The 26,415-nt window shown below is 43.0% G+C and overlaps 1 long non-coding RNA gene across 1 annotated transcript in view; it reads left to right on the forward strand.

Moving 5' to 3' along the window:
* Positions 1–6,633: 6,633 nt before the first annotated feature.
* Positions 6,634–26,415, forward strand: part of LOC119841992 — a 44,048-nt gene continuing 24,266 nt past the window's right edge. The window contains exon 1 of the long non-coding RNA XR_005288653.2: positions 6,634–6,779. This is a non-coding gene — a long non-coding RNA (uncharacterized LOC119841992). The remainder of the gene's footprint in view (positions 6,780–26,415) is intronic.

Here is a 26,415-nt window from a genome sequence, read left to right on the forward strand (position 1 = left end):
TGGGTGTCCAAATAGCCATGGCTGCAAACCCTCTCCCCCTCCCCACCCACACCCCCAAATCTTCCACGTACACCTGGCTATAAGATTGCCGCCTCATCCAATCAGATACAGACGGGGCCAACTGGGTCCATGCATTCAGGACTTCCAACATTATTGGTGCAGTTCATAGTGTTAAGAATGGAACCACATGCCCCCCAAAAGGTTCAAATTGGATACAAAACACAGTGGCCCCTCTACTTAGCACACACATCACATAACCATATCACTTGGCTGAACTGCCTTCTGCACAGGTTTCCCATTGACTACCAGAGTCCGCTTGGAGGCCTCTGCCTGATAGTCAAAGTCCTCCAGAGTACTGGGCCTAGCTACCTGAGAGCTCACCCCTCTTTCTCCACAACCATGACTCCGCTACATTCTGCTGGAACAATGCCATTGTTAACCACCCGGGGTCTTGTGCGTGCAGTAACCAGAACTGAGGCAGGAAGTGCATCTCTAGCAGTTGAGTATGGAACTGACTCTTGAGATATAATGACTACAGAGCTCAGCTTTTTCAGGGCTTTCCCACAATAAGATTTCCCCCAATTTAAGGCTTTCCCCCAATAATTTCTTCACACACAACTTGACAGCCAGCAAGCTAAACATCTTGTAAGCGAACCAGCTATTCTTCCATGAGGGGGGGAAAAAGAGAATCTTATTTCTATCTAAAGTTTAAATGACTGCTCATTACCGTAGTGTCCTGATGGTCTTCCTATAAAATTCAATAGCAATTTGAAGTCCCTATGTCAATTTTATGGAATCTCTGGCACTTTCTTTCCCCCTCTCCACCACCCACCCATTTAAGTATGTCAGAAGTGGCTCCAATATCACCATGTAAGTACTAGGTACAGCAAAACCTACATTAGAAAAAAATCTTACGTGTGTTTCTATAATATTACCATAGTTTTCTGAAACTGTTTTCAGTCCAATTTACTTTTCACTGGTTGTTTTACTTTCTGAATTTCTTTTCACTTGGACAATGTCCAATCAGTTCACTGCTCATTATTATCAGTTTCTAGTCCATTTCTGTAACACTCTTGCCAAAGGAGGTGTAAAGGCCAAGATTATAACAGGGGTTCAACAAAGAACTAGATGAAATCATTGGGGATAGGTCCATCAATGGCTATTAGCCAAATGGGGCAGGGAAGGTATCCCTAGCTTCTTTTTGCCAAAAGCTAAGAATGGGCAACAGGGGATGGATCACTTGATGATTACCTGTTCTGGTCATTCCCTCTGGGCACCTGACATTGGCCACTGTCAGAAGACAGGATACTGGGCTAGCTGGACCTTTGGTCTGACCCAGTATGGCTGTTCTTGTGTTCTCTTTCTGGTTTTCATCCACTAGCACAATGCTGCAAATATTGTCTCCCAAAATGCTGCAAGTGCATGTTTATTTGTTTAAATAAAAAATCTTTTTGAGTTTATTTGAAGTGTCATGGAAACATTTCTGTCAGTCCTAGGTTTTTGTTTGTTGGTTCATTTTATTAAAACTCTGGGACAGATTTGACCTGACTAACCCTTGAAGGAGCCATCATCTTGAGGAGCATGATAGCAGAGGTTTATTTTTCTTTCAAAGTGTTCTTTGGATTTCCCTCCCAGAAAATAGTGACTGTAACCATGTAGATGTGGGCCATGGGTCCTCTGAATCTTTGGAGGATAAGCTCAAAGGATATCTTGTGTGATTAATCTTGACAGCTTCAGTGGGACATCACTAGTGGACTTTGTTCCTCCCGCTCTTCTATGGACTATGTTTAAAAACCCTGTATTTTTTATTGGTCAGTTACACAAAGCAGAGGGCTGCATGAGTGACCTCCTCCACTAGTACAAGGGGGTTAATGTTGGTCAAAGTTCAAATCAATCAAAAGGTCAAGCTTGTATAAGGGGCCATTATCAGAGCAATATATGATAAGTGAGAAGACAGCTCCAAAAACTCATTCTCAGAAGCTGAAATAGAACCAGCCAAGCTGCAGAAAAAGCTGCAACCATCTACAGACATTTTTGGTGCTTGAAGTCCATGGGGATAGTTGGAATTACCTACGAGTTCAGTAAGGGAGGACTGGCCCCTGATGTGTAAAGTTCTTGGCCTCTCTCCTGGAGAGAGATTACCAGTTAGTAATGGAGTTAAATCTAGGTGTCACCTCATTTGCCTGAATTTTTCTAAGGTTTTGAGGCAAGCAGTGGAATAGGCTTTTAAAGGGGTATGTGGCTTTTTTGTTGTGGCAGTTTCTCATTGAGGGATGTAGCTGAACATAGCTGTTAAGGTCATTCGCAGCATAGCAGTGAATCTCTATTGTTATCTTTGTTCATATGTAGAGCTAGGCAATTTTATTTTTAATTTTTTTTTTTTGCCAAATAGTAAATTCACTGGAAAGCACAGATTCAGAGCAACCAAAACTATTCACGAATTCAGGTTCAATTTGGTGAATAGTTTTGGATGCATAAAACTGAAGAAAACCCCTCTGAAAAAATTGAAACAGTTCATTTTTGACATACTATTTCATTTTGAAGTGTTGTTTCCAATCAACTTTTTGTTTAGAAAATATCGATTTGAACCAACCCAACAAAATATTTTGGAGTCTTGCTTCCACAAGAAAAAATTTAAAAAAATCAGTTTTGGTTTGAAACCAACCAATTTTGTTTGGATTTGTTTTCGTTAAGCCACCCAACCAAAAAACAATTCTTTGCTCATCAATATTCATATGGAATTAGTTATGAGAAAGAGATGCTCAAAACCTTTGGCAAATGAGGCAAATAACATTGGAAACTGATTCAGCCTGAAAACCAGAGATGGCGGGTGAGGGGAGAGGGGATTTGAATCCATTCTGAAATATACAGCACTGTTGTATTTAAGCTGAATAGGTAAGATGTTGTAGCATTGCCACACATTAAAAAATAATGATTTAGAACCCAAGAAATTACAAGATTGGCTTTAAAATCATGAGATTTTTTTTTTTAAATGTTGGGTGCTTTTTATTTGCCTTCTGGTTTTTGACTCTTTAGGCACCAGGTTTTCCAGCTTTTCTCTACATCCATGAAGATGGGTGGGGTTTTTTGCTCCTCTCGCCCCCTCCCAAAAAGGCAAGATTCTCACATTATCACACAACCCCAGGAGCTGGAACTGGCAAAGAAACACCAACTAGCACGGAACTCATGATAAAAGGATGAGAGTTGGCAACACTGAACTTTATACAGAAACACAGGGCTGGGGACTGAGGTCCCTTTTGTCTGTCCCTCCACTTCCCAATCTAGGCATTTAGCAGAACCCCTTGGCTATGTAATCTGAGCATTTAGGCAGTTGAACTGTGTCCTTGAGGTCAATGCAGGTGTGCTTAATTAAGGACTGATTAACATCTGAGGCCCCCCTTGGGACTAATCTGCATAGGGAGAACTGCTTTACAGGAGGGATTAGGAGGAGAGCAATAAAGGCTTTTATCAACCTATTTTCCTTTATTAGTGGGGTTGAAGGCAAGAATTCCCAAGAGTCTGCCCCACCCAATCCACAGAACTGGAACCAATGTAAAACCTTTCTGGGAGATGGGCGAAGACAGAATTTCTCCTGTCCAGACGTGCAGGCTTTCCCTTTGTGCACAAATACATAGGGAAGAATGGGCTTCGGACACAGGTTAGGCCCTCATTTCACCAGGAGCTGCAGGTGTTTCTGCAGCTCTTGTGTTTGGGTCTTGCAGCCATTTTGGGATTAACTCTACAGTCCACCTGAGAATGGGTTGTGGTGGTGGTGTTTGTTAAAGAGGACTTTCTTATGGTATAGTCAGGTCTTTGAGAAATGATGGAGGGCATTACCAAGGCATTAGAAATCCCATTAGGCACCTGGCTATGCTTTCATACACTTGCAGGTGATGGACTTTTTTGTTTTAATCAAGGGAAATAGTCCCAAAGGGCCAAATACGTAAAGAACCCGTGGACCGATCTGTCCAAATTCCCTATTATTGACACAGCAAGGAAGTTCTTAATATTCTGAAATATAAGATTAGATTTCTTATATTTTACATGTGTTTGTAATTTATCCAGGACCAAACCGCCAACCTGACTGAGGGCCGGATTCTGCAACTTTAACTCAAATGGAGTAGTGCCTTACTTGGCACATAACCCTACCGGCTGATTGCTGTGGGAGTACTCATCAAGTACAGCGATAGTCAACATGAGTCAAGGCGGCAGACTTGGCTCCGGCCCCTGCTATTCATTTAAAGCCCTTGCATTTTAATTTGAGTTTTGCCTGAGGAAGGATCAGCTGTACCCTGCAGATCCATGCGTGGAGCCTCACTCATGTGAAAGGGAGCCAATTGCCTCCCTTGTAAGGCGTGCCCCCTTCAGGGCTGCTGATCAGCCACAGGGGAACAGGTGGGAGTGGGGTTGGGTCAAAGGATTTCCAATTCTGTGGGAAATATACTACAGCTTGGGGTTGTATTACCTTCTGGATGGGGTTCCCTTCCCCCCCTCCAGGGTGGTTTCCTGCACAGCGGCCCTACATCAGTGTGCATTGCATTTAACAAGCAGCAATAATAGTTCATAACAATATCAAGCTCTCTGGCTACCCAGCTCTGCAAAAATGCCAGCTCCCACATGGTGCATTCCAGGCGCCGACTGGTTTTCCGCCTCACGCTGTCTTTGCTGCTTCTCAAAATGTTCTGTGATACTTTGTGCAAAGGACGCTGTAGTAAAGTGGCCATGCTAGGGCTAGCTGGGCTAACCGAAGTGTTCCATGCTCCACCCCTCCCTTTACTTCCAGTTTAATCGGTTTACTGCCATCCCGCCTACTCTATTCTGATGCAGTTAAATACAGCAAGTTCCCAGCCTGCAGCTTGTGAGCAGACCTCTTTTTATTATACTGAGCAGTCTCTTTACAAAAGGAGCAAATATGTTTTATCGTCATGAGAGTGTGTGGTATTCTGTTTACTGGCTCCAGTTCTCTTGTACAGTCAAGCTGTGCTCAGCACAGGAGCTAAAAGGTGTTGCCTTTATCTCACCTTTGCACTTCCCATATACTGGGGCCTCAGAGCTGTTCTAAGCTTGCACTTGATTGCATGTGACCTGCTTTCTCTGAGGGCTAGGTCTCCTTCCCCAGCAGCGTATTGCAGCCGAGAATTGGGCCCCTCTTTTTCTAAGCTCTGATTCATGTAACCACACGGATTGGCTTTTTTAAAAGCAAGGCACTTCTTTGCAAAATCATCAGTTGCCAGATGTCTCCTAAATAGCTGTACTTTAGTCAGAGGTTAAATCTGTGTCAAAACAGTCACTGATAAGAATTTGTATTACTCTTTAAAACCTCCCCAGGTTCCTTCAGCTTTTTCCACTGATAACTTCTCTCATGAAAGTTTTATAGTTTTCAGAGGGCTTGACATCAGCTCAGTCCCTGATCTACTGATTAATGTTTTTAATGATTAACAGTTGCAATGGCTCTGCACTTCCAAGTGACATGGATCACATCTGCCAGACAAGTAATAGCCCAGTGTATTAATACAGTCATAAGCATTGAATTCTAGTGGGTTGAATTCAGTGGGTTCTAGCCTGAGCCATAACGTCTGGATCCAAATCCAAATTTTCCCAAAGTCTAGAGGTATTCAGCTCCCAGGCTTTGGTTTGGGCCCAACTATAAACTCATAGGAACAGAGACTCATGAGACTTTGGGGGAATTCCAGGATCTTGCACTTTGGCAGGAATCCCGGAGGGTAGAAAGAATGGAAAGGTTCAAATATGGGTGTGTGGCTTCCTTTTTTAATTGCTCTTCAGTCCTAGCATTGGTTGCCTTAACTGTTGGAGGGTCCTGCTCTAAATTAGTACTGAATGCTCATTTTGGAGGGAAATTGCAGTGAAGAATGCTTTAAAAATGCTCAAGAGATCAATTAGATTAAATAGATTAATAGATTTACAGAGATTTAAGGCCAAAAGGGATCATTATAATCATCTAGTCTGGCCTCCTGCACAACACAGGGCAACAGCTATCGGGTGATAGATTGAATAAAAAGCATGCTTTCTTTTGTTTTTAAAAGCACTGAAAGCTGCATAGTGCAGTGTGTGAGTATGCTAGACTGGAGACTTGCATTACAACTCTGACGTTAGCTGAAGACAGGTTTCAGAGTAGCAGCCGTGTTAGTCTGTATCCGCAAAAAGAAAAGGAGTACTTGTGGCACCTTAGAGACTAATAAATTTATTTGAGCATAAGCTTTCGTGAGCTACAGCTCACTTCATCGGATTTGCATCCAATTAAGTGAGCTGTAGCTCACGGAAGCTTATGTTCAAATAAATTTGTTAGTCTCTAAGGTGCCACAAGTACTCGTTTTCTGTTAGCTGAAGAGTAATTCATCATTTCCAACTCATTCCGGATCATCATTACCAGCACTGACCAGAGATAGGGAATGCAAACACTGGTTATTTTATTATTACTGTTTATTACTTGTATTACTTACGAATCCCAGTCATGGACCAGGACTCACTGTGCGAGGTGCTGTACAAACACAGACCAAAAAGACATTTCCTCCCCCAAGAGCTTACTATCTAAGTAATGCAGGGGGAGGGAGGGTGGGTATTAAGCTTCTGTTTGTTTCCTTTTTTAGACACAGGAGAGGCCCAGGGAAGTATCAGAAGATCACATACATTCATTACTTACAAAATAATTTCGACAAGGTTTTTAGTGCTGACATCACATATGAAAAGCTGTGTCCTCACTGCACTCATTTAACCATGGGACGTTGAAGTTTCATTTCTTTTTCCCCATTTTGTGGCTGGTAAGTGAAAGCAGATGATAGCCTCAATCTAAACTTTAGCGGCAGTTGGTTCCATGTCACTGGCTGGCTTGATTAGCAATAAATTCTTGTCAGGGCAAGACAAACCCAGAGGGTATTGCAGATCAGGATTGAAATGCACAAGTGTAGATACGAAGCTTTAAATCCCTGATCAACATTAGATAAAGCCAACTGAAAGCGTGATGCTTGCTATATACTATCTACTTGCTATATACTATCATTTGGCTAGCATCAAAAATACATGGAGTGGCTGGTTTTGTCCATTAGTTGTATTAACTATAGTATAGTTGAGTTCCTCTGCTCTCCTCTTAAGAGTGACATAAACGCTGTATTTTAAATACCCTTTAAAAATTGTGTAGGTAACACGTTAAAGTAGAATAATTACAACACTACTACGGTAATGAACAAAAATATATGTATATTGTGTATATATATTATAATAAATTATATGTATAATATGTATATTATATTAAAAGAAAAGAGAGACTGATAGGCTTTTCAAGACCTAGGAGGACTAACATCATTCATAATACTAAATGACACTTTGCACTCCTGTAGTGGTAATTAGTAGTTCACAGTTGATGCCTGAGTAAGAAGGAAGCTTTGACATTACCACAGCTTTATGATTAATATATGCTATGTATCCTGGCATTTTAATCAGCTGATGGAACTCAGCTCTGCATAGAAACTGATGCCAGGATATGATCCTTTGTGTCTGACTGAGCCTAAAACATGAGAGCGATTTTAGATAAAATATTTACAAGACATTACAGTCTTGGATTGTAGAAATCATGCCTCAGTAAGCCAATTTCTCTTCCTTTTACTGTATCTGTAGATCATGCTTTCTCATGTAAAAATAAGTACTGAAATTACTACTTCAAAACTGCTAGCTTTGGAATGTCCTTTTATGTCAATTTCAGATCAGCTATTTATTTAAGCTCCATTTTTCTGGGCACACTGAAGATCTCTCCTCAAGGCATCCAAAGAGGCTGTTAGCGGATTTGTTTTCAATCTCAGACAATGTTTGTAGTTATAGTTTCCAGCAGGGTGAGCTATCTTGCCCCACAGTCTGGAAAAAGGAGGAACAGAGACATGAAATACAGCTGCTTCTGAGGACAAATGAGGAGCAAGTGGCCCAGTGCTACCTCAGCCAATCCCAAGGCACTTCAGCTCACCAGTGTACTCACAGTCCTTTCTCATGGTGATGCTAGTTTCTGAGCTTTCCATTTCTGGGTCTGGCTAGGGAAGGTGCTTGGATGCTGAAAACCTAAGCCAAATGTAAACTACAAGGGCAGCTGGCTCCTCTTGTACACAGGCTTTATTTCTGAAAGGAGTCAGCTTGCCATGTGTATATGGTAATGACTTTTCCTGTTTTTCTTTTTCTAAGAGTTCATTAGAACAAGCCAGAAAATGGGGGACATTTTGTGAACCTTGTCTAGATTGTTAAGGCCAGAAGGGACCATCATTACATCTTGTAGTCTCACCTCCTCTACATCACGGGCCATGGAATTTCATACAGTTACTTCTGTACTGAGCCCCATCGCTTATGTTGTGAAAGCGATTATATGACACAGTTATCTGTGATAGCAGGGCACTGGATTCATTGACCCGGGGGGTCCCTTCCAGTCCTCTGTTCTTGTATCTTTGACTAAACCCTATTTTCGATACCCCAAAATTATCCTTTTTAATCAAAAATATTTGCATGTTGCCATTTTTCGACCAGTTTGGAGTTGTAGGAATGCTGGCAATTGTATTACAGGAACATACAATTCCTGAAATGTTTCTCATTGCTGGTAACAGGCTGATGAGAATCAAGAAGGTTACAATATTCTGTCTCCAATCTGTGTTTTTGAAACGGTAGGTGCAGCCACAAGTAGGATCCAATCTGATCCCCACCAGTTCATTTTTGGCATAACATATTTCTTTGCCTCATCAGGCTAAAAACGAAAATGAGAGACTTTTAAAGGTAAACCGCAAAGGATTTTGACAAACTTAGGCTTGTGCCATCATTCTACCTCCCCTTCATTATGATGTATAGGGAGGGTGTGACATTTGTAAGAGATTTTTTTGCTGCTTGTTTTTTAACTTAGAAATATCAGGAATGGTAACTTGTTTTTATTTTGTTTTGTGGTTTATTTTGCTTTTTGCTGGTGGCATTGTTGGGGATCTTATTGTTATCGCTCATATCGTAATTGAACGGGAACATGTATTTGGCTCTTTAACCAAGATGACTTTTCTCCAACGTGTTAAGCAGTCATTGAAGTGTTTGACTAAAAATCCCTTCATCTGCTCCCTTTCACTCTCCTGGTTTTTATCATTTTCTTAATACTTTAGTTACTTGAAGCCTGCAGCTGAGAAAGGACCTGAATGTAAAAAACAAAGGGAAAACCAAAATACCTCAGGCTGTTAATATATTATAACAAAGAGAAAAATAAAGTAAGGCAAACTACTTTTCCCCTTTCCCCCTGCCTCCTTTGTCGGTCACCTTCAGGTAGCTAATAAGAGTCCAAACTGGAAAGTGTCAGGAACTCAAACCACTTATTTCCTATGTGGCTGGCATGGCCTACAGATGGTGAGGAGGGGCTGCAAACCACTAAGTAGATAATAAACATTTATTATTATTATTTATATTATGGTAATAGTTAGATGCCTCAGGACCTCACTGTGCTAGGCGCTGTGTAAACACAGAACAAAAGGACAGTCCCTACCCCAAGGATCTTACAATCTTACAGTCTAACCACCTATTTTCCTTGCACGGCCATCCTTTTTCTACAAGACATATGCAATGCAGGTTCCATCTGCCCCACAGCCCAGGAGAACCCAGGCTCTAAAAATATCCTGCAGAGCCCAAGGCAAAAATCCACTCTTGTAAATGATTTAGTGAGACTCCCCTGAAGTCGGAAACATCTGCTGCCAGTTTACAGTGGCCAGCGTAAGTCAATGGAAGTTGCTACAGATTCACACTGGGAGAACAGAGATCAGAATTAGGTCCAAAAGCCACTGTGTAGCCTGTCTAAAATGGCAGAGTTGAAAACATCCTAAAGCTTATCTTCCAAAAGACCTACAGCTAATTGAAAAGGGCATGATGAGTCTTAAATAGCAGTCAAATGTCTGCTAATTGTTAATCAGTTAATGCCAATTGAGATGAATTAATGAGAGTTGCTTGATAAAAGTTGCCTTATCATCCTCAACTGAGACAGCTGGTCCTGGCTAATGTACTTCAGCAATGCTCCAGGAAATGCCTTGTTTGGTCAAGGAAGCAGATATGCCATTTTCACTCTGTTGAACAAGATTTACTCGAAGTATAAATCTGAGTCATTTCAGCAGGAGGCAGTTCCCTCCATCTTTGGTATAAAGTAATTGTTTTGTCCATGTGGCATGCGGGGTTCTGGCTGCATTGTAAGAAATTTAGAGTGCAAGAAAATAAATCCACATAGACATCTGCTGTCCTGCATGCTCATAAACTAAGAAGGGCCCACCGCAGCTCTGCAGCTTTAATAAGGCAGCAGCATTATTTTCCATTGTTACAAGACTGCAGCAAGCTCATCAGTAACAGAGCTGGTTGAAGAAATTTCAGTGGAACAGTTTCTGTCAGGCAATGCTGCTTTGCCAGAATCAAGATGTATCACGGGAGCATGTTGATTTTTGACAAGAGTTTTCTAAGAAAAGTTTTCAAACTGATTCCAACTGAAATGGAGTATTTCATTTCAACTATCTCATTTGATTTTACATTTTTAACTTTTTAACAATTGCAATTGATTTTAATAGTATATATTATTGATGTATTTATATATAGTCTATAATAATTAATATTTGATGTTATAATGTTTGGGCATTTTTGAAATGAAACATTTCAATAAGGTCATTTCAGTGTTTCTGAAATGAAATATTTTGGAATTTCCATTTCTCTGTAAATTTCAACTTTTTATCCCGATTTAGGATGAAAGGAAATTTTAAAATGTCAGAATTTTCCACAGGACGGGAATTGTGTTTTCTGACTAGCTCTAGTAATACAGATCTGAGGGGCTGCTCCTTGGGGCAAGTCTACACTACAAAATTAAGTTAATCTAAGTTACATCGACTTGCAGCCACCGCAGTAATTAAATCGCGTTTGCATGTCCACACTATGCTCCTTGTGTCAGCAGTGCACGCCCTCCCCAGGAGCACTTGAACGGATCTGATTATCAGTGTACCATATTGTGGGACGGCTTCTGAAAGGCAGCAACAGTCGATGTAAGCAACACAGTACCTACATGGGCACTGCATCGACCTAACTACATTGACCTAAGCGCTATGCCTCTTGTGGAGGTGGAGTTATTAAGTCGGCGTATTTGGCAAGTTACATCAGTGGGAGTTACATGTTAGTGTAGATGCTTTCAGAGTTAGGTCAACATAAGCTGCCTTATGTCCATCTAGCTATGTAGTGTATACCAGGTCTTAGTAGGGGATAGTTTTTACCGTAGGAGTTCCCAGATGTAAGAGAGGGGTGTGGAGGACCGTGCCAAAGATGCACCACTGGGAGGAATCCTGTCTAATTTTAGGACTCCATTATGAGCTCTCTTTTTTTATCTTACCTATCCTGTGCTTTTTGGGGTTTTCCCATAAGACCCCTAGGATTCAGGAATAAAACACCCAGCTGCTTACAGGAATATGAGAAGCATTTTGGTAACTGCACCAAAGCCCTGGAATTTCAAATATGTACTATGGTGATTCCAGTTTATTCCTTTTTCTTTTTTATCAAAATATATACAACAGTCGCTGTTTCTTTTCCTGATTGAAGGAGCCACTTCAGTGAGCAAACTCAGAGAAAGCCCCTTCTGCATTTAATCATATGCTATATAGCACACCAGCACAAAAGCATTTTCATTTTAAACACTGAATGAAAATATTATTTTAAAAAGTTTCTTGAAAACTGTTCCTCAGAATGTGTGCGCACACAAGCACAGAATGTCTACACTATGGAGACTACCCCAGCAAAAGCTAGGCCATTATAACCCTGTGCCGTAGATGCCACCTATATCAACAGCAGGAGTTTTTCCGCTGGTGTAGGAACACGACCTCCTCAGAACTAAGGGTATGTTTACTCTACAGACACTATGCCGGCACCTCCCCAAGCAATTGTAGCTAGGTTGACAGAAGCATTCTTCCATCAGCCTAGTGGCATTTACACAGAGGGAAGGTTAGCTCTATTGATGAAAGCCCTCTTCTGTCGACATGGCTGCGTCTACACTGGGAGTTACATCAGCACTGCTACATGTTTTTTTCACACCCCTGCAGACATAGCTATGGTGATTTCCATTGTAGACCAAGCCACACACCCGAACATTACTCTCCATTGCACAAACCAGCATCTCCCTTTGGTGATAAGCTATCTGCCCAGCGTGGCTGAACACTGTCCAGGGCATTATAATGAAACATCAAAACTTGAACGTCAAAGGTTGATCAATTGAATTTAGGCCACTCCCTTATTCTGTAACCACCCAGAACATACTGGGCTGGACCTTCATCTTGAGTAGGCTAAGATGGCCCTACACCTCCTTTTCCCCTCCCGCATTCCTGGGTCTGGCCTAGGCTGAGCACACCCCAGGATGTGTATGAACAGGCGCAATGCTGACCTAAGTTAGCCTGGAGTAAGTCTAAAGGCTCAGGATCATCATAGTGCAGCATGCTCTGGCGCCACTCTGAGGAGCTCTTTCTACACCGAGAGGCAGCGGGTGGGTAATATGGGTCATTTCCCATGTGACCCAGGAATCTCCAGCTACTCCTTTAGGGCAGTTTTAAATAGAGCAGGTCTGGAATGTTCGGACAAAACCGTTTTTCATCGGAAAGGTCCAGGATGGAATTTCTGGCCATACACACAGAAAGAGAGAGCAAGAAACTCCCAGAAAGCCAACTGGTCAAGGCACTCACTGGGATGTGGGACACCCAAGCTCAAGTGCCTGCTTCAAATCAGGCTAAGCAGAGACTTGAGCTGTAGTTCCTCCACATCCCAGCTGAGTGCCCTAACCACCAAGCCACAGAGTCAGAAATGGAATGTGTGTTTTCTGACCAGCCCTAGATTTAAGACCCCTCCACAACACTGAAGTGGCATAAAGGGGGGGACAGTCTGTGTGGAGCCAGATATCTGCTGCATTGTCGATGGTGGGGTAGAGAGAACAGATGTGGGATTGGTGCTCTCTTTGGTTCCCAGGTGCCCGGGCAATGTTGAAGCTGCACCCACTGGCCTGTATACTGTAAAGTGTGGTGCAGTGGAACCAGCCTTCTTCTCATATATGCACTATGTAGCATGATTTCATTTCACCCCAGAGCAGGGGAGGGAGACGTTGTTCTTTCTGATATAATGATGTATTTCTCTGGAGAAGATGGTTTTTTAAATAGTCCATTAAGGTTTTTACATATTTAGTACATGGTTTTTTTGTTCCGTTTTTGGCTGCCTACTCCCGTCCATCTGCCAGCTGCATAATCTACCACCTCTTATCTCCGGCACATTTTGCTTCACCTCCTGCTCATTTTCATTTTATTGCCTGGCTAATCTCATCCTCTTGCTTTTCTTCTAACTGCTCTTTTTCCTCCCCATTTTCTGGAATTGAAACCCCTTTCCCTTTTGTTTGTGTAACTCAAAATTCCTTCACTTTCCCTCTGTGATGCGTCTCCAAACTCCTGCTCTGGCTGCACACTGCAGTTTATCGGTACAAAGGTCTATCATCATCTTCCTTCCCACTTTACCTAGACTCGTGGGAGTCTTCTCGTGCTGTCTTCATCCTTCACACTAATGCCCTGATCCTTAGGTCCAGCTGAGCTCAGCGTGGTGCATGACCCATTGTGGGGGAGGTGGCTGTATGCCTCTGGTCTCCCGGGGAATCTGCAGCTGTCCATGTACGAGAACTTTGTGTCTGCATCAGGGCCAATAAGAGAATTATTATTAGTGGAGATGGCCCCAAAACAAAACCCTAGACTAGAATATCTCCAAGCTCTGGAGAAGTTTGAAGCCAGATCTCAGCTTGCAACTTGGATCCAGTTGTACTGATGACTTTATTCAGTGCTTCAACATTACCACCAGGATTACTGCTTCTTTAATATTTAAAGAACAGGAGCACCTGATCAGAATCAGGGCCCCATTGTTCCTCACACTTAACAGGGATTCTCTCAGTGCTCAGGACAGCGTCACCACCTGCAGAAAAGCGTCCGTTCTGGAAGAGGCCTCTTTATCAGATGCATGACAATAAAGGGTTTCTTCTGCAAATGGTGGCTCTGCAGAGCAGGAACTTGCGGCCTGGCATAATGAGGAAAAAACAAAGTGCAAAGAGTGGCAGGACTGAAATATAACGGAGGCCTAGTTTTCACTAGAATTTTTCAGACCGATCTTTCCCAAGAGGTCTGGATCCATTAGGGATAGCTGCAGCGGTATAGATAAGGCTCAGACAAGGGCAGATGTTTTACCACCATGCCATCTAATCCAGTCCAGAGCCTGTCTGAGTCTTGTGTATATGACAGCTTCCACCAAGCATTATCAGTGACCGGGAATCGGTACTTCTCACAATGTTGTCTCAGGTTCTGATCCAAAGCCCACTGAAGTCAATGGGAGTCTTCATTGACTTCAGTGGGCTTTGATTCAGACCCTTAAATTACATCCTGCAGTTTCTGGATGGACCATTTCCTTGTCTCACTTAGCAGCCCTGTTTGTAACACCACTGAGCGGTGATGGATTTATCATATCTTTCGTGCAAAACTTGCTGTAAATAGTCAGCTTACTGACCCTGGATATCCCCTGTACAGACCTTTCCATTAAGAAGAGACCCATATCTCTCAAACAAAGAGACTGCCACTCCATCTGTTCTCGGAATTGGCACAGGATACCTTGCATCCATCACAGATACTGCCTTTCCAATTTGCTGGGTTGAGAATAAAATGTGTCAAGCAGGAAAATTCGGTCAATGTATTAATGATCCCCAGAAGAGGCCAGATTCTGATTGCCTTACTCACGTGAGTAACTCCATTTGTATGAGTAAGTTGGGCAGGATTTGTACCTGAGACAGCAGAAATCGATAGAATACATCCAAGCACCAGAATCCTTGTTTAACTGGCGCATCTGTCAGACTACATACTGCACAGGGTCATTATTGCTATATTGTTATTTGTTTCAGAGTAGCAGCCGTGTAAGTCTGTATTCGCAAAAAGAAAAGGAGTACTTGGCACCTCAGAGACTAACAAATTTATTTGAGCATAAGCTTTCATGAGATGAATGCATCTGATGAAGTGAGCTGTAGCTCACAAAAGCTTAGGCTCAAATAATTTGTTAGTCTCTAAGGTACCACAAGTACTCGTTTTCTTATTGTTATTTGTGTTGCACTAGCACCCAGAAGACCTCATCAGGGATCAGTGTATCATTGGAAATAGGAAAGAATGTCTGTGCCAAAGAGCTTACAATCTCAGCATACGACAAGAGACAACTGTCATAGTGAGAATGATTAGGAGCAATACAAGAAGTAGCAGACTTCAAACACCAGCTGCTTATCCAATGTGGAGTGTTTTGTAGGTATTAAAGGGATCCTCCCTAACTTTGGGAAATACTAGTGCATCTAGGGCAATACCAAGATCAGCTCTTTAGGTTCACAATGCAAAACTTGCTTCACTCTCAGTCAGGTTGGTCCCACCTCCAGCGTTTTGCCAGGAGTTCCAGATTTGAACTTGAAACCAATCCCCAAATTCAAAGCACAATTGCTGAGTTTGACCAGGTTTGGTGTCAGAACCGCTGTATATGTGCTGAAAATGGATTTTCAGAACAGCTGTTTAGAAATCCCTGGCACTCTTGCACATCCCCACAACTGGAAGAGGGGCGGGTTGTCCCTCTCAATGAATGCTGCCATTTTACCAATACTTCCTGTCGGAATGTCCTGTCTAATGATGTACACATTAGGGCACCGGGGAACTGATCCCAACCTCATCCCCATTTACACTGGTGCAATTCCACTGACTTCAGATCAGAATTGAGACCAGGGGTCGCACCTGTCATTTGAACGCATGACAGAAGCAGGAGACATTCAGCATTGCTTTAAGGTGAGAACTGAGGATCATTGGTCATGGGCCAGGGATGGGGAAGTTTGCATAATCACTGGAGTAGGACAGAGGACTTCACTCTCCAGAGCTGTCAGTCCAGTATACTGCACAAGCACTAATTCCATTGTGTTGGTTGAATGGAGTTGTGATGCTAACATACCAGGCGAATGTTGAATTCTGAAGTCCTTACTCAACGAAAATGTCCTTGGACTTCAGTGAGAGGTTTTCCCTTGAGCCGAAACTGAGCAAAACCTTTGATATTTGACCCAGGATGAGTTTATTCCAGGGAGCACTTAGGTACTTTTTCTTGCGCTGGTTACCCCAGCTCCTCCCTAATTCTCAGCTTGCACTGCCAAGCTTGCCGCATTTAGCCTATCTCTCCTCTTTGCTTTTATCTGCCAACGTGTTTAAGAGTGTGAGTGCTGAAAAAAATGCAGGCAGCTTAAGATAAAAGCCAGCAGAGTGCTTTTAAAAATAGACTCTCCAGCACCGCTAGAGATGCCAAGTACATGGGTGCTCAGCAGAAGGATTGAGTGGATTTAAAAGACACTGTTTAAACAGAAGGTAAATAAGTGGCAGGAGGAGCTGCAGGTCATTTTTTCCCCTTACGTATTGCTCAGATAATGCAACATATCTGCAGGCAAACTCATTATAAAAATAGATGCGGCTCTTGGCTTTCAGTGGGTGACACTCAGGCTCCAGCTCTGGCAGACCCTCCCATAAAGCATGTGTGGGAGCAAAGCAAGTGCATGCTAATGAAATGCACATGGAGACATTAAGTGTTCAAATCCAGCAGCAATGCTAGCCCTCGGCACTTACGCTTCCTTAAGAGACTGCCCTTTGCAGTGAGCAATGTGTGCCTTTGTATTACTGCGAGCTGTGCGGCACAGTAGAAGCAGCATAGAAATCTGAGGGCTCTGACAAACATATCATTGAAACATCCCTTCTTGCTCGGACAGAGCCACAAAAACGTCAACCTTCCAACACTAGTGATTGCAGCTAATTGGCAATTTAGTTTTAAAGTGTACGGTCTGGTGTCTAATTTTACAGAAGCAGAATTTGTGAGTGGCATTAGGTTGATGCAACAAAACAATTGCCCTGAGAGCTTCCTTGGAGTTTTACTGGTGTTTTCTATTAGCTAAATAGACTGCAGAGGACTAGAGGATCTGTAGCCCTGAGCAGGCATGTAAATAGGGCTGGGGGAAGGAGCCTTTCCGCTCCACCCATTGTGCACTCTTATAACCCAATGGTGAGTGTGTACGCCTATCCTCTGGATTGGTACGGAGGCCTGTAACACTCACTCATACTCAGTCACAGCTCCTCCTTCAATGCTCCACAGTAGTGTTCCTGGTAGCTCCAGCTTTCCCAGAGGTGTGGGACTTGAACTTTTGACACCTCTTCCAAGGATGTTCCCAGAGAGGCTGTGTTTGAATCAGAAATGTGTTGCTCAAAGCCATGAAAAGTCTCCCTTTCTTGGCCAAATGGAGCTCCGTCCTCTTTCTTATAACTATAGAATTCTGAAGACCCTGGCCCACTTTCCTCCCCAGACAAACCTGGTGACATATCTTTGCTGTCCTTCAAAGTGATGCTCTTCCACCTGTCTGTTCAGAGAATGTCGCTTTCTCTAGCAGCTGTACTTTGAAACGGTGCTTGCCCAGTCAGGGGTGATGGCCCTTAGGAGCTTTGCTACCTGGAGAGCCAAAGAACTGCTGAAGAGGAGCCAGAATAAATGCTTACGTGTAATAAGTAGGCCAAATTCAGGCTTCAGTTGGTTTGGGTTTCTTGTCCATATTGAATTGGACAGTGCTAGAATCTGAGAACCCAGCTGTATTTTCCATTCTCCAGCTTTCATTTTTAGGTGTCAGGAAGTAACATAGCCTGGCCTGAGTATTGTGGCCCCTTGAAAAGCATGTCTGAACAAAGTCACATTATTTAATCTTTCTCAGGCACCCTTTACCCGGTCTAAGAGGAGGCAACGCTACCAAAGGCCATAAAGTTGACCCCACTTACTGCAGATCTGACTTTGACCCGTTGTTGTTATGGACATGTAAAACCACTGTTAAGCCAAGAAATGAGAGAGAAAAGTAAAGTGACCTGTGTTCCTAATACAGTGAGTGCTACTAGCACAGGATCCAATCTGGCAGCATCACAACAGTCCCTTCAACAAAGTGTTGGCCCCCTACTCAGGAAAGTACTTAAGCACATGCTTAACTTTAAGCATATGCTTAAATCCCAGTGAAGTCAGCGGGTCTTAAGCCTGTACTTATATGCTTTATGCAAAAGGACTTTTGTTGTCGCATCTCATTATAGTCTTGTAATCAGCAGTGCGTTCCATTCCCTGCACTGGCTTTTCCCTGCACTTCCTTAGCTTTCCCATGCACGTATCCATCCTCTCTCCTAGCCCAGGGGCCACTGATTTGTCTTGTCTAGAGGTCTCTTGTCATCTCTGAAAAAGCCATTTCAAATGAAATGGTTGTCCCTCTCTGCAAAACCTTCTCTGTGTTGAGTAAGGACATCTGGCCAATGAGTTTAACTGAAATGGCATAGCCGGGCACTGTGTATTCTGAAGAGGGAAGTTTAATGTCTCTATAAAAAACAATCTTGCCCATTGGGATAAAATATAACAAGGTCTCTTAAAACACATTTGTGGGTAATCCTGTATATACAGAATCAATTTTTTTATCTCCACTGTTTGTTTTTTAATATCCTGCATTGGTAATATTTTCCAGACTCTACTGTCTCCAAATTATTCCTATAAAATTTGCCATGGAATATTTCTTGTGCCAAATACCATGAAGAAGCATCAGTGTTAAGGACTTGAGTGTCATGTTGTTCTAGTTAAACACAGCAGAGGGCATTGTTATTATTATACAGGATCATCCAAAGACTTTTACTGTATATATTGAAGGCAAAAATTTATGCTGATGTAATCTTAAGGTAACAACTTTAAACATTCAATAAGAGCATGGTCTGAGTCTTCTTCAAGGGTTGTTAGACATTTCCCTTTCAAGCCAAAACCTGAAAACAAGGGATTTTTTATAGTGTTAGGTCTCAGCCCAATAGCCTTCAGCAGTTGTAGGGATTATTGGACGTCAATGGCAATGAGACTTCGGGAGAGTGCCCCTAAAGTTCATCATGGCCCCAATCCAGCAAAGCATTTGCTTCCCTGTAAGTATGTGAGTCGTCCCACTGAAGCCAATGGGGCTACTCCCATGCGTAAAGATCCGCATGTGCTTACGTGTTTTGTTGGATCAGGGCCTGCATGGGTTGCTGGTGAGATCTGAAGATTTGTTCCCTCTCTTGTTGGTGCAGTTTGGGTGTCAGCCCCATATTTGGAGATGCAGATACATACACTGCATCATCTGGGAAAGTGGCTATTGCTTGTCTTTCTAAACTGCCTCAGAAGAACATAAAGGGATGTTCATTGTAAACCCCAAGCTGCCTCTGTGGCTTTGAATTGTCCTTCCGTAATGAATAAGAGCCAGATTTTCAGAAGAACTCAGCATGTTCTCACTAGGAACTGCTGGATGCTGAGCACTTTTGAAAATCTGCCAGTTTCTCTTTGGTGACAAAATGGGAGCTGAGCAATTTTGAAAATCTGTCCCTAAAAATGCATTTTTGTAACTAGGGCCTTGTCTACCCTAATTTTTCCACCATTGCTTCCTGCAGTGCAGTCACAGTGGTGGCAAGAATAGCAGGAGCCCTAGTCTAGTCAAGGCACCAGCAATGTTTTAACCACTACGTCATCTAGAGCAACTCCGAGCAAGGTTGATGACACAGTGGTCAGTAGACTGGTGCCCACCTGTGTCTCGTCTACGGTAAGGTTGCCATCATTGCTCGCACCAGTAGAGCTGCAACTGTGGTGGCAACAGCAGGCAGGGTTTTTAAAAACAAAAGTTGAGTGCAGACACTGCCTCAGTTAGCAGAGGGCTTAGAATCCAGCCCAGCATTTCATCCCATGCATCAGGATTTCTCCACAGCTCTTCGCAATGCTTCCGAGTCTCTGGTCTGCGATAAAGGCTTTCATTTTAATGCAGGATGAATGAACATTTTTAGCAATCTGAGGAAAAGGGGGAGTGTGAAGCACCAGCCTTTATGTAAAGGTTTTCCAACAGTTACTCCATGAAAGGCTTCTGTTTGGATCCTGTAGGGCTGACATCCAGTCCCAGAAGACTTGACAGCAGGGAGATGAGCCACATGTCAGCAAACCTGGGAGTCTGGACGCTCCAAACAAAAGGATGGGAAGAGTCTAAACACAGAGACTGGAGTGATGCTGGAAGGCTGGCAAGTATCAGTGAGAAAGAGATTAGCAGAGCTCTTTGGAATGTGGATCCTCATTAGCCACTCCAAATAGAACTGCAGCCCTGTTGACTTTTGCTCAGCCAGTAAAGAGCTCTCACACTCCTGTTTGCCCTATTGAATGGGAGAATGGGAAAAGCAAAATGTGAAATAATCACAGGGATTGTGTTGTATTCTTGCTGTTCTCGTGTCCTCCACGTGTTGAAATGAATGTGTCTGTACAATATTGCCTGCAGTGTAGTTGTAGCTGTGTCGGTACCAGGATACTAGAGAGACCAGGTGAGTGAAGTAATATCTTTTATTGGACCAACTTTTGCTGGTGAGAGAGAGAGAGAGAGACATGCTTTCCAGCCACTGAACCTGAAGAAGAGCCCAGTGTGGCTTGAAAGCTTGACTCTGTGATTATTTCACATGTTGCTTTTCACATTCTCCCAGGTCGGAATCAGAGCTCTGTATCTCTCTCTCAAACAGAAGTTGGCCCAAAAAAAGCTATTGCCTCACCCACCTTGTCTAGCTGTACAGTATTGACATTTTCCTTTGTGCCATCAAAATTCAACATTCTGACTGTTAACACGGTTAACGAGGGCCCGAGGAATTGCCAAATATTACATGAATGTCTTTGTCAAAACTCAGGCTGCAACTCTGTGTAATCCAGCTATTTGTTTACATTAGGCCAAAGCAATAAGGACCTTATTTGGTCATGTCCTGACTATTGCTAACTTTGCATTCAGATCCTGTGTCACTGTAGTTTTTGTTTGCTTGTGTTATTGCTGCTTCGGTTTGGGTCTCTTTGGGAATATATCCATTAGGGCTCAGCATGTGCCCGTGATCAGGTTCCCTTGTTTCAGTTCCTTTTTAAAAAAAATGTATTCCCATCCACTGGAGTATGGAATCAATAAAAAGACAACCGTGCAATATGCCTGGCTCCCATGCACACTTACATTGAGCTAAGATGGAGAAATGATGCATTCTGTATTCTGCAAGCACTCTTCTGGGCTTGGGAAATCCCTAGCTTTTGGCTATATATGGCAAGCAGTACCTCACTGAGTATTGTTTAAAGAGGGTATGTGGCAGTGGGCATCAAGTAGGATTCTTGTAAAAACCTGGCACAAGAAGTTGTTTGACAGAGTCTGACAAACCAAAGTCTTTACAAGAAAAAAAGAGAGAGGGAAAAAGAAGAGCGCGATTGAAACCACAGCATATGCAGTGCCAAGTGCACGCTCTGTCTGTTTGGAACATAGGATAAAGGGCATTTAGCACTACATCATACAGTAGGCATGTGGGAATGAGGGTATCAGTCACTGGTGGTCCTGAATTCAAAGCTTTGCCAGTCAGCAGTCACTCAGGAGGAAGTGGGAGCTTCAGCAGAGATTAATATTGCTAAAATCAGTAGATTAGGATCCACTAAACTACAACATGGGAGTATAGACTTTCTCTGTTGAAAAAAAAAATGGAGAGTACTCCCATAGATAGCTGCTATTCTAATATTGTTGTGCACTGTTAAACAGCTGCCACGCTTCACCCAAGAGGCAGCTGCATTCCAGTGTTGGATCTCTGCATATAGTTTTCAAGCCATTGGTCACTGTTGTAAAGCACGTAACTGTTATTATGCCTATTTACTATTTCGAGTGGAGTAGCATCCAAAGGCCCAAATCAGGAACAGGGATGGCCCCTGTGCATGTGTAACCCACTGATCAGAGTTCCCTGTGTCCCTCTCGGTGCCTGAGCTATAAAGTATGGGACTCTGTTACAACCTGAGAGCATGGTTCTGCAGCTCAAGGTATAGCAATACAGGCTTCCAGCTCTGAAGGCTCCCATTCACTCCTGAATGGAGATGGTGGTATACATGGAGGCTTATCTAGGATTCAAAGTGCTGCTGTGGGTCTCAGTCTTGAGATGAGCTTCCACTGTCCACAGTAAATACGTAACTCACTGGTCAGTGCGTGTAATGCACCCCCCTCTGTGCCCAAGCTGCAATGAGCACATGTGTCTGTTTTAGCCTCCATCTACTGAGCCTGGCTGGTTAACTCAAGTGTAGAGATTTATGCTCCTAGCTGCAGAGGTCCGCAACTCAGGTTCAGGTGTGTGAGCCAAGATAGCTGTCATCACACTAGGCACTTGGTCCTTCCCTTGAAGACTTTACACCTAGATTGTTCTGGTTCAAAGGTGCTAGCCCAATGTAGGATCATTATCATATATTTGTTAAGATGTTTTCATAAAGTGCATCCCACCCAAAGACAAGATTTATTTTAAAATAGAATTGCAACAAAAGGTAGCTCCAGTTCCGTCTAACCCTATGATTCTATGACGCTATGGCTTGCTTGTTTGAAGTTTTTGTTTGTATATTTTCGGGGGGGTTGTTTTTTTAAGGCACACCACTATATTTTTCTTCAGTTCAATATGTATTTATTATAGATGTATGAGGTCTTGCTACCTATTTTAAGTACCATAAAAACTGATATTTAATTTAAGTGGGTTTGTTTAATTTTAAATTGTCTAATATATTCTATATTTAGCTAAACCTGCTATGTTTAAGCAGGGGGAGAGGTAGAAAAATGTTTCCAGTTTATCCCATCTCTTGTTCAAAGGGTACAATACAACAAAGAGCTTTCACCAAGCAAATGAGTGCTCTAGACAGTGTCTGTTGTGTCCTGGAACTATTTAAAAGGTTTTGAAATGACCTTACTATTGTAAAATATGTATCGCCTTTGCCTCACAAACTTCTAATATAGCACTTCTTACTCCAAAGTTTGCAGTGCCTTGGCTGACAGAATTGTTTTGACTTTGCTTTGCAGCTTGAACAGTGATGTAACAGGTCATGTCACTACATTAGTCATGATGTTGGAAACAAGGCACTGGCCAAGATGGGATATGGGAAGAAAGAACCCCAGGTTCTTCATCTGTCACTTCCCTTCACTACTAAACTCCATGCAACAACCAATGCCTAAGCACAACTGGAGTTTCCACCTCCCCTCCCCAGCACAAAGCTCTCCCCCGAAGGACACAACACGCTTCCCCAAGGTGATATATAGGCTGGTTTGGTATCCATACCCTACTGTGTAGGATGCTAATGGATTAAACCCATGACTAGTGCATAGTAGCACATCACTTCCATGGTTCCTGAAACTTTATTGGTGAGATGATATAAAGGGCCAAATTCTGCTCTGTGACACTTATGTCAATCAAAAATAATTCCATTAACTTCCCTGGAGTTACTTCAGATTTACACTGGTGTTACTCTAATTCTTTTCCTGAAAGCTGCAAACAGTTTCTCGTCATCTCTGGGGGGAGAGGAGGGGAGAAAGTGGGGAGAAATACTGCTACAAAATCAGCCTCTGAAGGGCTTCAGAATACCAGGCTCCTTCTCTCTAAGTGAGAGACAACCCCATAATATATTTTAATCCCTTGCACCATAAAATAAACTCCTACAAAGCAATGGAATCATAGGGCTTCTGTTTTGCTTTTTTTCTACCAGATCATTTGCTGAACTCAGCTTGCATGTAGAGCAGGGAGCTAGCCCGAGTCTTGAAACCTACCAAGTCTGGGTGTTGTTTTCCCCTTCGTGGGCTTTTTTGATTTGTAAAAAGAACAGCAGCCCAAACCTATTAATGCAAATATTTAACATCTCCCATCCAGTAACAAATGACTGGGAGAACCAACCGCTTGCCCACCCACCTGGTCACCATTAACAAAGCAGGCCAGGGGAGAAAATAAATAGCAACAACTCCATAGGCTTTGTAGTCAGTTTCATGAAGGAACAAATGCTGATTCGAGAGAGCAAACAACACCTGCTCAGAAGGAACTAAAAGCAAAGCGGCTGGCTAAACAAAGAGAGCGAAGCATGGCGGGCAAAGATTGTTTGTGCAGCCATTAATCTGTGGGGCAGGTCGCCTGGGAGAGGTAGGAGGGAGCTGGCACTCGTGTTTTTAAAAACCAGAGTGAATGCTGAGCTCCTAAAAGAGGCCAGGCTGAGACCCCTAGAATCTAGTACAGGTACAGCAGAGGTGCGCTTGTGATGAAGGCACTGGAGTGGGACCCGGGAGATGTGGGTTCACATACCATCTCTATGTGATCTTGGCCAAGGTGTCTGACCTCTCCATGCCCCTGTTTGTAAACTAGGGATAACAATCCGTCCTTCAACTGCCTTGTCTTAGATCATAAGTTCTCTGGGGATGGGCTGTCTCTCACTTTGTGAAATGTCTGTAAGAGTGGAGCCCTGATCTTGGTTGGGGCCTCTCAATTATACAGAGTACAAATCATATAATAGCAGCATAGCTTCCTTCACACTGTCCTGCCAATGGGCCTCAATCCTTGCGAGTGAGGTTACCATAGACCATCTACAGGGTACCTTCTAAAGTGTGGGAGGTATTTCATTTGGTCCCACCTTTATTCTCTGTAGATCACTGAGGAACAAAAAACACTCCTGTAAACTTATGGAGGAGGTGAATTCCTTCTTGGGTGACCAGATGTCCCGATTTTATAGGGACAGTCCCAATATTTGGGGCTTTTTCTTATATATGTGCCTATTACCCCCCCACCCCCGTCCCAATTTTTCACACTTGCTATCTGGTCACCCTAATTCCTTCCATTGTAATAGGCACCCCTCCAGCCTGGCACAGCAGAGAACTGCATCATGTGTAGGAAAACAAACCTACTGCCCTGTATCCTGATGCTGCTGCCTTTCACAGAACCTGGGGGCAAGATTCTCAGGGAATGTACACGGAAAAAGAAAGGCAGAAGCATTCCCTGCAGAGAAAGATGAGAGAGCGAGCGAGAGAGAGAGCACAGAAAAGCAGTGGAGCATTCAGGCTCTTTGGGTGTGGATGGCTTAGTGATCCCCTTCCTTCATTGCCATCTGCACTCCCCCTTGAGAAGTTGCTGCATGGTGATATGAGGCTGATTCCCCTACAATTGGCTAAACAATACAGTTCCCACAGTATCCTCAGCCCCAGCAGGCTTGGGGATCCAGAGGGCAGGTCTGAGAACCATGTGGTTCATGTGGTGTTGCAAACCACTAAACCACAAGGTCATTAGACTGGCCCCAGAGAAGGTTCAAGCATGACTAGTTTTAGGGACATTGTAGACTATCCGGAGGACCTCACAGCTGTGGGTGCCAATGAGGAAACAAGGGTCATGCTCTTTGAACTAGAAAGTAAGGGAAATGGTAACATATTTTAGCTGTTCCAGCTAGAAATATATGCACATGTCAACATACCCGTGGCCTGAGTTATCTGCTTTGGGTGGGTTTAGGGGTTTTTTTTACTGACTCTTCAGAAAACAAAAGTCAGATTCACCAGGTGAAAATTATCCCACACCTTAAAGACAGCCACTTCTCTGTGAAATTGAAGATTTGGAGTCAGACAGAATCACAGGAGAATTTCACTTTTAAAAAAAGGTATGTTTCTAGCTCTCATCTTAGCAGAGAAAAGCTTGACAATGTGACTCTTAAAAGCTCAAAAACCAGAAGGCAAATAAACAGCACCCAACACAGGAGCACTGGAACCAGGGTGCTGAGGGTGCAGCAGCACCCGTGGCTTGAGATAATAATAGATACCAAATGCATGGCTTCCATCCTATACAGCATTCACAGGTTTGTTCCTTGGCCTTCAGCACCCCCACTACACAAATTGTTCCAGCACCCTGTGTTTATTATATTTAAAATCTTGTGCTTTTAAAGTCAACCTTATAATTTTGGGGGGACCCAGCATTATCTTTCAACGCTTGAAATGGGCAACGCTGATAAATACAGTCAGGATTGTCCTAGTAATTTTGGGTTTGTATTATAGGGAACACAATTGGATTTTTATTTGTACTACTGCCAGGGAAGAATAAAGAAGCAAACCCCAGCAATTAATTACCAATATACCCAAGACTCTCATCTCTTTCTTTGAGTAGGAACTCTTTCTACTACCTCTCTGTTTCTGTCTCTCTTGTAAATTCTTTACAATCAGAAAGAATCAGAAACCTTGCTTCAGTGGGTGGAATACCATATCATTATTGCAAAGCAAGGAGTAACTTGGCACCTCTTCAAAGGAAGCTTTTATCAACTGCTTAGTGTTATATGACAAACTGGGGAAGTAAGCCATTACTCTGATCCTTCCAGATCCTCCCAGCTCTACCTTGAGTCAGTTTGTAAGAGAGAATTCTTGCCAGTATGATCAAAATGTGCCAGTGTGCGTCTTGTTTACAGTTGTACTGTGTGTTGTGTGTTTTCCTGTACATGATGGTACACAATGCACTCCCAGTTTATGCCAATAACGAA

The sequence above is a fragment of the Dermochelys coriacea genome, chromosome 13, assembly GCF_009764565.3.
Source record: "Dermochelys coriacea isolate rDerCor1 chromosome 13, rDerCor1.pri.v4, whole genome shotgun sequence".
Taxonomy (NCBI): Eukaryota; Metazoa; Chordata; order Testudines; family Dermochelyidae; genus Dermochelys; species Dermochelys coriacea.